General features: G+C 38.4%; 1 protein-coding gene across 3 annotated transcripts in view; it reads right to left on the bottom strand.

Moving 5' to 3' along the window:
* Window positions 1–10,849, bottom strand: part of zmiz2 (zinc finger, MIZ-type containing 2) — a 39,503-nt gene extending 28,654 nt beyond the window's left edge. The window contains exon 1 of one of the 3 annotated variants that reach the window (XM_032569809.1): window positions 10,338–10,849. The gene's annotated coding sequence lies outside the window, so the exon portion shown is untranslated. Of the gene's footprint in view, window positions 1–2,802; window positions 2,826–10,337 lie in introns of those variants that run through there. The other 2 variants (XM_032569810.1, XM_032569811.1) reach the window with 2 other exon arrangements.
* Between the last annotated feature and the right edge of the window lie 2,594 nt (window positions 10,850–13,443).

Below are 13,443 nucleotides of genomic sequence, written 5' to 3'. Positions count from 1 at the left end.
TCACAAGTTGACCAAATTTTCAGAAGGTCAAGACACACCTGGAAATATATATATAACCATCAAGCAGCAAACATTTGCTCTATCTAGATTTTTGACAGTAAACTGATCATCTTCAGATTTTCTGACTCAGACAAAACAAGAAGTTTCATGATGTTAGCTTAACAGGCTGTATAGATCTTCACTATCCCAGTGACCTCATCAATGGCTCTGGTTTACATCAGTCAATAAAACAGAAACATGCGAGAACAGATGGGTGGTATTATGGAGGCCATTATTGGTGGAGTCTTTAGAATATGAATGACGTTCCATACGCATTCATTATTTGCAAACTTTATGATGTAGAGCTTATTTGTGGTAGTCTATGATTTCAGCATTTGGTGGCTGTTTATTCTCCTTTATCTAATTAAAAAAGATTCATAAATACAATTTGGGGGGATTTTTGCTTAAATGTGAAGTCATAAATAAGACTTGATGCATTAGATAGAATAAGTAATGCATCAGCTTAGTTCTAAGTTCAGCCCAAACAAGATAAGAATGTGTTCATTTCTGTTCACTACCCAAACTTTCTGAGCATGATTTACATACCCAGTTCACACTCAAATATTGTTTTGTTCTAACAGAGTTACATTTATAGAAAAATATTCATCTTATTCCTTGTGTTGCAACTTGCAGCATGGTAACAGTAACTGCAGTAAAGCAGTTTGTTCTTGTGTTGTGATCGACTACATTTCTTCTTTTTGCCTGTTTCAAAAATCACACTCTTATGGGCATGCCTTTTGTCCAAACCAGACTTTAGTCACTGTGATATTGCACACATTGACATAGCGATCATGGCTACAATTCACTATCTTGTGCAAATCTAATTCTTATCTAAATTATTTTTGTATTTGCCTTAAATTTAGTGGAGATTCAGGCATCAGCAACAAATTTTGTGTAATTTCCTGACCTCATGGATACCTGCACAGCTGTTTGAATCACGTCTCTGAAATTTATAGACAACGATAAATAAAAACTCTTATTATGACAGGTTTTTTACAGTAAGTGGTAAACAACGAATACAGTAAATGCCCACCACTATTTCAGTGCATGCTCTTCTCTAATAACGAGTCCAATCCATGAAACAACCAATACAAGTTCTAGTTCAAAGACAGTTTGTGTTTAAAGAGTCTTGCTTGAGAGATGCTGTTCACATTTTGACACCAAGATGACACCTAGCCATCAATCATCCATACCTGGCCAGTACTAAGCTTCAAACAGGATTTTCTAGGGAGGGAGTTTCCACAGAGCTTATATGTTAAGTCATCAAACAGTAGCAACAAAGAGACGGTCACATTCTATGCTGATGACAACTTCATTGCAACCAATGTCGTGCAGAACTATAGTGAATGCCACTTAACTCCACACACATTTAAGGAACTCAGAAGCAAGTAGATGCAACAGTTTATGGGGAATGTGTAAGATTACTGGCAAAGATAAAATGACTTGGATCAAATCCAAGCCATATGCAGGACGTGTGAAACTGAAAGGAAATCTCTCAAAACAACAGGAACTTTTTACACATTTTGACTAAAAATGTGGTAGTAAAAACAGATCTGTCTTTAAACCCAAAGCGCATCAAGCTAACAATGCTAACAATCCCTAGCTCAGAAAATTCAGTCCAAATACTAACATAAAAGACCTGGGACCATCAAAAGTCGAGTAGAATCAGGACTTTTGTGTCATCCATTGATTCATTATCATATCAAAGCCTTGTGAATAGCAATCAAACGCAGCTGCCAAGTGCCTGAGGACTCCTTAGGATCCACCTGTGTGTAATTTAACTTAACCAACATTGTGTAATAAAACATTATGCACTTACAGAGCTTTGTTCAATCTATCACCCTAGAATGGCTATCACCAAGACTTTAATTTGTGATTAAAGTCTGACAATGTGACTGAAGTGGCCTATTCAGGCAATGTGTTTACTGTGCCCACTTCACTTCACAGCTCTTCATTTTTGATAAGATCCTGGTTCTGTTCAGAATTCCTCAGTATCTAAAGTGCTGTACAGCCATAACTGACTCAAAGATGGCCTCGGTTATACCTGCAAGTTCACACATCTAGACCCGATGATGATGCTGATATAATGTACATCCCTATTTATGGTCTTTATTTAGAGCGGAGAAAGATACACATGGAAAAAAGTCTCATCTACAGATTACAGAAAAAAGTTTCCCATTACTGCCTGTTTTTCAAACAGGTAGTAATTATTTTATAATAAAAAGTTTGAGAGTTACTGCAGCTGTACTGTGTAGTTGGCTTGCCACTGGAGAAAACACAATATGGACATCTAAAGGAATGATTAAGGTCTTAATTAGGTTTTTATAAACCAGCTTATTAAATATTACACCTGCATCTTCAGCTCCATATGTTCCCTCTTTTTCTTCATCCCTGCGCCATGCTGCTCCTCCGCCTTTACCTAACAAGTTCCTTCATCTGAGGGTTACCAAGTGGCATGCTAATTCCCCAACATCAGAGCCCCGACATCCTCCAACCCCCTCCCTGTTTTTTTTCACTGCCACTTTCCTTTTTGTACTTTGCAGATTTGGGTCAGACATCATGAATCTTGTGTAAAAAGACAGAGAGGGAGGGGTGCTGCTCCTTAGATCACATGATCGCCACTCGCAAATTCCCTCCTATTGAGTACCTTGGAACTTCCATCACAGCTGAGCGGTGAAACCACACAAAGGGAGGACGAGACGTGTGAGACGTGTGTGGCTGCATCAGATGTTCAAAAGCGAGCACATGAGGCGCAGACTGTACCTGTGGAGGACCCATTGCGACACTCCGTTCTTTCTCTCTCTCTTTTGCCTCCTTTGACCACGGCATCTTGACATTTTCTTTACCCTCGACTCTTCCTCTTCACATCGCTCCTCGCTGTCGGATTCTCTTCTCGTTCTTTCCCTCTCGGCTCTCAGATCTTGCCGTCAGCTGAATCGCTCAATCAAACCCTCAAACTGCTCTGCTGCCGCTGGTTTACAAGGACCACATACAGTCATATGTGCAACAGCAAATGAAGCGGTTACAGTGCCTTTCAAAAGGCACTCGTACCACTTAAAGGGTTCCGCGTTTCATTTTACGTTGCAACCACAATCGTCATCCTATATTTGAAATGAGATTTTATGTCTCAGAGTAACACAAAACTGTGCAAACCCGTGAAGATGGAGGAAAATGGCACATTTAAAAAACACATTCCCAGATCAAATCTAAACCAGTTTACTATCAAATGTCGCCTAATTAGAACGAAGGATCCACCTGTGTGTAATTTAACTTAACCAAGATTGTGTAATAAAACATTATGCTCTTACAGAGCTTTGTTCAATCCATCACCCTAGAATGGAAAGAGTATGACACAACTGCACATGACTGTCAACTGAAGATTAATAGGTCAGGCGAGGAGAGCATTAATCAGAGGAGCAGGCAAGAGGCCCCACTCAGGTGGGTTAATGTTTCAACAGGATCACTATTAAGTCATGCACAATGGGGCTGCAACCAACTATTATTTTAGTTATCGATTATTCTCTATCGATTATTCTGACAATCGGTAAATCGGATAAAACAATTGGCACACTGCGGATTTTTTTTATTTAAATCTTCTTTATGTAACATTGGAAATACATTACAAGATGAAAATAAACAAATATTTCATATCCTTTTTTTTAAATAAGAAAATAAACATTCCATTGACTAAAATGTAATAACAGTACAGGTGTGCGATACTGGATATTTTGGTATCAATCCGATACCAAGTAAGTACAGCACCAGTATTGCCAATACCAATACCGATTTTGATACGTTTCATTCAGGTTTGAAATATCATCAAGCTTCTGACCTCTAGGTTTTTGTGTTTCTTTCTTTAGAATTGTTTTTTTAAACCTAGAACAGAAGTTGGACAAAGTTTATAGGTGTCAGAACAACAAAATCTTTTTGAGGTAGGGCCGAAAAACTACAATTCCAAAGATAAAATAAAAATTCAAGAGAGAATCTGATCTTACCATGCTAGTATCGATCTAATACTGATGCCAACTTGTTAGCAATATTATTGGCATGCTGGAGTGATCTGCCCACCTCTAAATAAAAACATTCTTTTTGTGAACGCTTTATCATTTCTCTCAAAGAATGCATCTGCAGGTAAAAAAAGCTTCAAACATCAAAATGTGAAAAGCTCAGATAGTTCTGCTAGACTTAACATCAAAACAGTGTAGGACTGATTACTTTTTCAATTAACCAATTAATAATTGAATAGCAAAAGGTCCTTGATAGGAGATTTATTTATCTACAGAATTTAAACCAGGTGAAGCTGATAATCCTCTTAATGCAACATTGGAAATGCATTACAAAATGCAAATAAAAACTTGATGAATCTTGGGTAAAACATATACAAAACGTTTTGTTTTGGGGGTTTCTTATGAAAAGTTTACAAATTTCTGGTACAATTTTTGGTTTAATTACTGCTCTGATCATGTTGTTCTGTCAGCAAATGTAATTGTTTTGAGCCTGTGTACTCCAGTTAGCAATAAATCAATTACTAAATGAATTAATGATCATTTCAATAAGGAATCATAATGATTAATCTGATTTTTTTTTTTTTAAAGCTGTATGTGTCTTTTTGTGCGCTGTATTTAAACTTCTGAATTGAACTGAAATCAAGTGTTCAAGTTGAAGTAAAGACACGAGTCATTGGTGTGAAAGTCCAAGTCAAGTCCAAAGTCTTTTATGATATTCTGAAGTTAAGTAAGGTCTTTAAATTTGTGACTAAAATCTGGCTTGTTTCTCAACCGCATGATTCAAGTCCACACCTCTGGTATACATACATTAATAATACAATTTTATTTACAGCATAAAGTATAGAAAATATAAAATAGTAGAATTGTGACCAATTAAAGTCTACCTTAGGCTTTGGTTTCTTAGTGCCATCATCTCACGATCAGTTTAGAAAAAAAATCTTTGAAAAATACACAATGTCAGACTTTGTATCTAACAGAGCCCTCCACTGGGTAAGGACTAGTGGACAAAACATTAAGATAAACATCCTAAAATCTAAATCCATGTTTAGATTATAGGATCAAATCTAAACATGCATTGCATCCTATCATACCACTAATAAGCCAGTGGAAATACTAGTGGTATTTCCTTCTTCACAGAAACAGCTAAACTGTTGTCAGAGGTGCAGAAACCTCCAATGGAAATAGGAAATGTCATCCATTCAAGTAATCTTGTGTTGCAGTCTTAAACTTGCAAAGCTAAGCTTAAATTTAAAAAAAACTCACCTACTGCATTACTCTGACAGATCCACCTAACAGTTATTTTTACTTTGCTATTTATACTTTCTGACAGATTTCCCAATTCTAAGAAAGGTGAACAAAAATGCCTACGTTTCCACACCAGAAATGGACGCCACCCAATGTTTTCTTTGGCTTCACCAATAGCCAGAGGTAAAGAGTCAACACTAGAACAACTTACAGAACATAAATGTTTTTTTAAAAAGCAGCCAAGTTACTTCCCTTACTAACTTTCTCAAAACTGAGTTAGTACAACTCTTTACAATATCACTAATCAGGAAGAGTATCAGTTGCATTTCTACTGAATATTAGAAAGCTTGACTTGCATAGTTTGTGCTAAAAGAAAAGTTGGGAAAATAAAGGTTAGCCATTTCTAAACTGCAGGTTTGAAAAAAAAATAAATCATTCAACACAAAGGACAGCCTTCCCTAGCTGACCTACTCTGCTCTCGTCTTTTAAAAGCATTAATGAAGAGCCTCTAGTGATTTGAATAGCTAATCTTTTAACGTCAACTGTCCAAATCCCCCCAGTCCTTCCCAAACAAAAAACAAAACAAAAACAACAACAAAATTAATAAGTTGTAATTTAACCATATTTACGTGAATTACTTATAGATTTTGGATAAAAACTCTTGCCCTTGAAATATCATAAATACCACCTTAATGCATCTACGAATAAAATGAATTAGCACTGCAAATAATGATTATTTTAGTAATCGATTATTCTAGAAATTATTTTGATGATTAATCAATTATTCAGATAAAAATATAAGCACATTTTGCAGATTTTTTGATTAACCACTTAAGCTTTTAGTAATTAATTATTCTGACAATTAATGGATAAAAAATTGCCATCTTCTGCAGACTTTTCAGTTAAACGCTTAAGTTTTATTTTATACAATGCTAGAAATACATAAAAAATGCAAATAAACAACCCATTCAGTTTCTGTTTTAAATTTTAAAAAATTATATTTTGTTGCGTAAAATACAGTAGCATAGCATTCCTTTATGTGTGCTTGATCATTTCTAGCAAAAAGAATGCAGCTGCAGCTAAAACAATGCTTCGAACATCGAAGCTCAGCCCTTTCTGCTCGACTCTACATCAATTCAGCGTAGGGCGAACGATCTGTCTAATGTTTTTCTCAATTAGTAAATGAACAGCAACAGGAGCTTAATAGGAGATTTTTTTACTGAATTTCAGCCTGGTGAAGGTAAAACTTTTTCACTTGAGGAATTCTGGGTAGAACACATTTACAGACAAGGAAGGGTTTTTTTTCTCGTAAGCAGGAAATGTACAAATGTTTGTACAGTTTTGGCTTAATTACTGCTCTGAGTGTGTTGTTCTTTCAGAAAATTGCAAGTTTTTGAGCTTGCATACTCCAGTTAACTAAATTAGTTAATTATTTCAATCGTCGATTCATCACAATTAATACGATTAATCATTTAACAATTTCATTAATCGTTTAATGAAATAATCGTTCATTATTCTTAAATATTCATGGGATATTTAAGAAATTCTCCTGCCCAGAGGTTAATACATGGATTTGGTGAATAATACAAACACAGAACCTTTACTGTACAACTGTCTTTCTTTTGAAATGTTACTTGAACTAGACCTTTCCTTCTGTCACTCTGTATTAGATCTGCACAGTACATTAAAATACTCCCGCCAACCATTTGACAGTTAGCATATCATCACTTTCCTTTCCAGATCTAGATTCCTGTTTTCCACATTTCTGAGGGGAGTATGATTTTTTGTCAAAACTGACCTAAAGTAACAGAGCCTGGCCTCGTGCCAAGTCAACATGTTTTTGTGCCCATGATACGTCCAGGAAGCCACGGCCAGAGAGGAAAAACAGGCAGTGGCTCCCTCACCTCAGAGACACACTCCGACTCAAAAACAACAACAAGTCATGCTTGTTCAAATAACAGCTTTGAACCATCTTGTGTCCCATATAAGTCATTTCTGTGTCCTATTGGCTGGAGGATAAAATTCAGACCACAACCTGATACCTTATGTTAAAAAAAACAAACAAAAAAACGGCATGTTACTTCAGTAACATCCAATTCAGATCAGATCCAAAATCTCTACACGTTATTGGCTTATTAGCTTAGATAATATGTCAAAAGTTTACCTTTTACCAGTTGAAATCTTGGTATAAGCAATGATTCATGCGAATCCATGATTTTAAAAAGAACATCAAACTATACATTATGTAATAGCACTTTTTTGTATTTTTTATACTGTTTTGTAAAAGTGAAAACATTTGAACTGTTTGTATACAATAGATCTGTGACATCCCAGTCGAACATTTCCCTTGGCAACCAAGGAGTGCCTCAGAGCTCTACTCTTGGGCCACTACTCTTTATCATTGCCATGATCCCACTTTGTCAAATCCCAACATGTCATTCATATGCTGAGAGCATACAAACTTACATCCGCACCTGATCACACTTACTGATCAACTCTTCACATGGTATAAGAGTCTAACTGTTTGTAAGTCTCCCTAACCTTAAAAACAGTAAAACACACACTAGACGGCAAGGTTGAAGATTTCCTCTTGGAAATAGATTGCTGCTAGATTTGTCCATCTTCCATCTTCTGCTTTGAGTCACATTTTAAACCCTTCACAGAATCTGCTCTCTCTCACCTTAAATATGTCTCAAGAATATTGTCATGTCTCACTGATCCTGGGTCACTGCAAAATGGTCTTGTTTTGGTCTTAGGATATCCAGAAAAGCACTAGAAAGGTCCCATATGTACAATGCCTATAAAACGTAATCACTCCGTTGGATGTTTTGCACTATTTGTTGCTTTTATAAATCAGTCATGATCAGCAAAATATGGCTTCAGCGACAATAAGATTCACAAAGAATTCTTTAATATCAAATTGAAATCTGATTTCTCCTAAATGACAATGAAGCAAAAATATTTTACATAAAATATGCTGCCACCACCGTGCCTCACAGTGGGGATGGTGTGTTTGTGGTGATGTGCAGCGTTTGTTATCCCCCAAACATAGCATCTTATCTGATGGTCGAAAAGCTCCATTTTGGTCTCATCAGACCAAAGAACTTTCTTCCACTTGACCGTGGAGGCATGTTGTCTTCGTGCTCTCATGGTAACCAGGATCAATGGATCTTTCAGATGCAGGCTTTTTTATATTAAGATTACTTGAGACACACTCGCTGTACTCAGGTGAGCTCCGTTCCATTCATTGTGAGATGACTATCACCAATTGGCTGGACCTCTGTCAAATTAGGTCAGTCACTTCGAAGGGGGGTGGATATTATGTTACATATTTTTACTTGATTGTCATAATTTTGTAGAAATCAATTTTCACTTTGACATTAAAGAGGCTTTTTGTCATTTTTTTTGTCACATAATAAAGAAAAATTTTGTTGATGGTTGATTTGTAAAAGCAATAAAAGGGTAAAACATCCAAGGGGTGAATACTTTTACAGTATAAATACTATGAATATAGATACTTGTTTTCCCGTGTTGCTCTGCATTAAATCATGGGAAACACATTATAACTTGATGAAGTTCTCCTTGAATGCGTTATTTCTGACAATGACTGTACCCATGCACATGAATGACAATATTATTTAATTCAGTTTAAGTATCCAGTTCCAATAAAATTCATATCTGGTTTATATGTAAAGAATAAATTACTTAAATTCAGTCGTATGCCACTAAGGGTATTAATTATGCAGTCACAACCAGAAATGACCTCTGCAACCAAATCAGTACAATGAACACAAGGCTTCATCTGTGGACTGTAAGAGTTAGCTAGCTTTGTGTCTGTTGTCGGCATTGAAATGACTCAAGCTAACTATGTGGAAAATGATGCCGCCACCACCAGATTAGTAGCAGCATCATGCTGTGGGGATGCTTCTCTCCAGCTGGGACAATTAAGCTGAAAAAGTATAGAGTCATTCTGGAAGACAATATGTCAATAGCTGAAGAAGACTTGAGATTGGGCGAAATTGATGTCCGCATGCACCAGTTGTCAAATCTGACTAAGCTTGAGTTAATTTGCAGAAGAATAGTTCAAGTAAAAATTTAATTCTTTAAATGTGAAAACAAGTAGAGACACCCCCTCCCCAAAGATTTGTCACTGTCATTGCAGCAAAAAGTGTTTCTTTTTTTTTGTTTTGCTTGTTTGTTTGTTGCTTTACATACGATTGAATCAGGAGGATGAATACATGTCCACTCCACACTTTTCAGATATTTATTTGTATTCAGAATTATATGCTGGCTTATGCAAAACCTATCCAAACAAAGCGTGAGATTGTAATGTGGCAAAATGTGAAAAAGTTCAAAGGGCGCAAATACTTTTGCAAGGAAGATTGTTATATAAATGCATCACAGTAAAGGTCAGCCAACAAATGTAGCACGACACTGAATTTTTTCCCTCCAAATATCTCTTCAGAGAAAGACCTCTCTACTGTGCTATGTACATATACACTATATATATATATATATATATATATATATGTACATCCATTTTCTTACACCCTTGTCCCTAGTGGGGTCGGGAGGTGCTGGTGCCCATCTCCAGCTAACGTTTGTATATATATATATATATATATATACAAACGTATATATATATATATATGTCTCCCGTTTACAGCGTGTTTTGTTTTCTCTGCAGCTGCCTTCTCCCAAAATAACCCAATCATTCCACAGCAGGTAATTCTTCCCAAACAGGTTTAATGATCTAATATGACAGCAATATTAATGTGACACATATTACTGCTCATTATCTCAGCGCCAGACGTTTTCAGTAAGCTGCAGCCCTTTCTGCAAACATGAACACCCTGATTTGTAAACGCATCTTGAAGAGTGTCACAGGAAAAACATGCAGCAGAGCAGAACAAAGCATTTCAGCAGTGTGCAGCACAGAGTGGATGAGACCAGCCTCTCTCTGTCTGCGTCCGCGTGTGTTCTGTGCGCGCGTGTTCCCCTCCGTCACTAAAACAGAGAATAGCAGCTGTTTTGCTTCAACCTTACCTTATCGGGCTGCTCGGGGGATAAAGCGCAGACGCTCCGGGTGATGGAGCTCCGCCGTTTAAAAAAAAAAATTAAAAAAAAATACCCAAGCACAAACGTGAAGAAATAGGCGCAGGTAGTCCCGTTTTGAAGGAAATGGAAGAAGGCGCTGCGCTGGCAGCCTCTCGTCGCTTTAAGTTTGGGTTATGTGTCGCTGTGTTAAGTGCCAGCAGAGGACTGGAATAGGAGAGCTGTCTGTGGAGGGGCTTTAACACGCTGCTGGCTGAGCCGCTGGCTGCCACCCTGAGCTAACTGAGAGCTACTTAACTCACACCGTTAACTTTGTGTAACACCGTGGAACGCTCCTTTGTGCGGCGTCACTAAGCGCGAGCGACATTGTAACGAACGCTAGCTAACGGTTAGCACACTGCCTGTTCGCTGCCCCGGAGCTTACCGTGGGTATGCTTCAGCTGGCAGACAATGAAGCTGCTTTATACTATACAGTTATGTTAGCTTAGCTAAACGGAGATAAAGCTAGCGGTGCGTTCAATGACCTTTTAGAACTCGTATTTTTGTCAACTGACACTAAAATATAAATATTTAAACAAGGATACAGTTGCGTCTGTGTTAATGTATTTAAGTAATCGAAAAAAAATAAGTGAAATATGTAGGTATGTGTATATTGCGGTGATTGTGGAGATAATGAAACGTGAAAATTATTTATCACAAATTAAAATATTGCATTAGATTTTTTTAAAAAAAGAGATTGGGGGGCTTCTTAAAAGTTTGTTTATGTACTGTACACATTTCATTCAATATTACTTGGCCCGGGCTCCTTTTGCATTAATTACTCCACCAGACAATATTAACAATAATAATAATATCACATTTATTTGCATAGCGCTTTTCTTTTCATAGACACTTTACAAGAATCAAGTAAAATTGCAAACAGAACACTAGATCATCAAACAAAATCATAAAAGGAGAACACTTAAATACACACCTCGTTAAAAAAACAGTCATACATTAAAAACTCTTCTGCTAAGGGGTTTTTAGATGTGATGAATAATCAGTCCGTGTCTGCTGAGGTATCATGGAAACCCAGGTTACTTTCAGCTCAGCAGTATTGTTGACTCATATCTTCCTCTGGAAGCTCTGGTAATAATTCTTCCTCCTTCAACTGCTTGTTTGAAAGGGAGGGGAAATAGCCGATGCGTCTGTGTATTACTTTATTTCAGTAGGGTAGGGTGTAATATTTCTTCACGAACTGCTTGTATAAAGTCAACTTTTCTTTTCTTTTTTTTTTACTCCGAACCATAATTTCAGGCGTGGGAGGGGACAGGAAAAGGAGATGTCCGACGGTCATTGAACGCAGCATTATCTCTTCGTGTCGCAGTCAGGTTACAGAGAGAAGGACCGATGTGACCACTATAGCTCAGCGGTACAGAATGCTTCTGGTCTCTTTAAACTGCACTCTTTACGTTTACAAATGTGCAACTACCATCGCGATATTTTTGTGCCACTTCTTTTTTTTCCCCAATAAAAACAAACAAACAAACAAAAAACAAATTAAATATGCATTACATATTTATATACAAAAAAAGCAAGAATAATCCAGAGCTTTAATCCTAATTTTCCCACACAGGCTGTTGCAGTTAGTGCTTGCTTTCGCAGGTCATAACCTGGCAGCTCAGTGTGCCTTTCCTCATTGCTCAATAGCCCTCTATAATATATTCATGAGCTCACAGGGCTAATGTCTCCCACAGAGAAAAGGATGTTTCCCCTCCCTCCTCCTGAAGCCTACTGAGTGAATGACTGCAGATTAGAGCAGATCATTTTCGAGAAAAAGCAAAAGAAAAAAAAAGGAGGAGGAGCATGACGTCACCTGCAGCTGATCACCATGTATGGAGGTTGGGGAGGGGGGGGCAGGAGGAGGGGATGGCATGGATCATGCAGCATGGCCCTGTGATTTCCCTTTACCTGCAACACACATGTGACAGAAGTACACACACTCTGACAGGAGGCAGCATCCCTTAAAGCCAGCGTGGGCCCAATGGGAGACGAAGCCGGAGCCGGGGCCAGAGACGGAGCTCGGGCTGGGGCCGGGGCCGGGGCCCAGACCAGAGCCAGGGCCGGAGTTATTAGATTCGTCTGCAGTATCTTGCCACAGGGCAGTGCAGCGTGGCGAATAAACAGTCCAACCTGCCTGTGTTTTTCAGACCTCTGTTGCCCTGGAAACAGGTTCCCGAGATTTCCCATTTCTTCATTTTTTTTCTTCTTCTCTATCCATCTCTCCTCCTCCTCCTCCTCCTCCCCAGCATCACCACCACCACCACCTCTACACTCCACGCGCTGCGGCTGCCTCGCTGCTTCCTCCCCCAGCGACCTGCCGCATCACGTACAATTCCAATCTGCTGCAGTGTTTTCACAATGTCACAGGACCAGAGGCGACACGGCCACGCAGGAGCAGCGGCCGAGGAACGCTGACCCCTCCGCTCACTCCGATCGGAGTCTGAGCGGCCATCACTGCTGCAGCAGCCTGACTTCCACAGGCAGAGAAAGGAGAAGGGAGGAAGGGAGGGCTGGAGAGACAAAGAGGGAAAACAAAGCAGGTTCAGATTGGTTTCTGGTTTTTATGGCGGCGCAGATGCAGAATGCTCCTCTGAAATGAATCATGCAGATGGATGTAAACGGTGAGGTGAAAAGGATCCCCCCCCCCCCCCCCCCCCTTGACTCTCCTTTTGGAGATGTCACCTCAATCAAATGTTCAGAACATAAAACGATAAACCTGAGTAAAATCCAAATGGCAGTTCTCAAATGATCATTTCGGTTATCAGTGAAAAGACCACAACTTTCCAAACCAACCTGGTTGTATGTGGAAAAGTAATTGACAAACTTAACCTAGAAACGGGCGACAATGCTCCAATCAAGATAACAGACATCGAGTTTGTTATTGTTTCAGTTCTCCCACTTAGACTTTTTTTTTTTTTTTTGAACATGTTTAAGGTCAAGCCACAATGTCTCACTAGGGTTTAAATCTGGACTCGGACTAGGCCACTTCAGAAGTTTCCTTTAGTTTTCTTGACATTAACATAAAAGTCAAGCTTATCTGCGTTGGCATATTTCA

This window comes from Xiphophorus hellerii, chromosome 8 (assembly GCF_003331165.1).
Source record: "Xiphophorus hellerii strain 12219 chromosome 8, Xiphophorus_hellerii-4.1, whole genome shotgun sequence".
In the NCBI taxonomy this organism is placed as follows: Eukaryota; Metazoa; Chordata; class Actinopteri; order Cyprinodontiformes; family Poeciliidae; genus Xiphophorus; species Xiphophorus hellerii.
The sequence above is the reverse complement of the archived record's forward strand: the minus strand, read 5'-3'. Positions and strand labels throughout refer to the sequence as shown.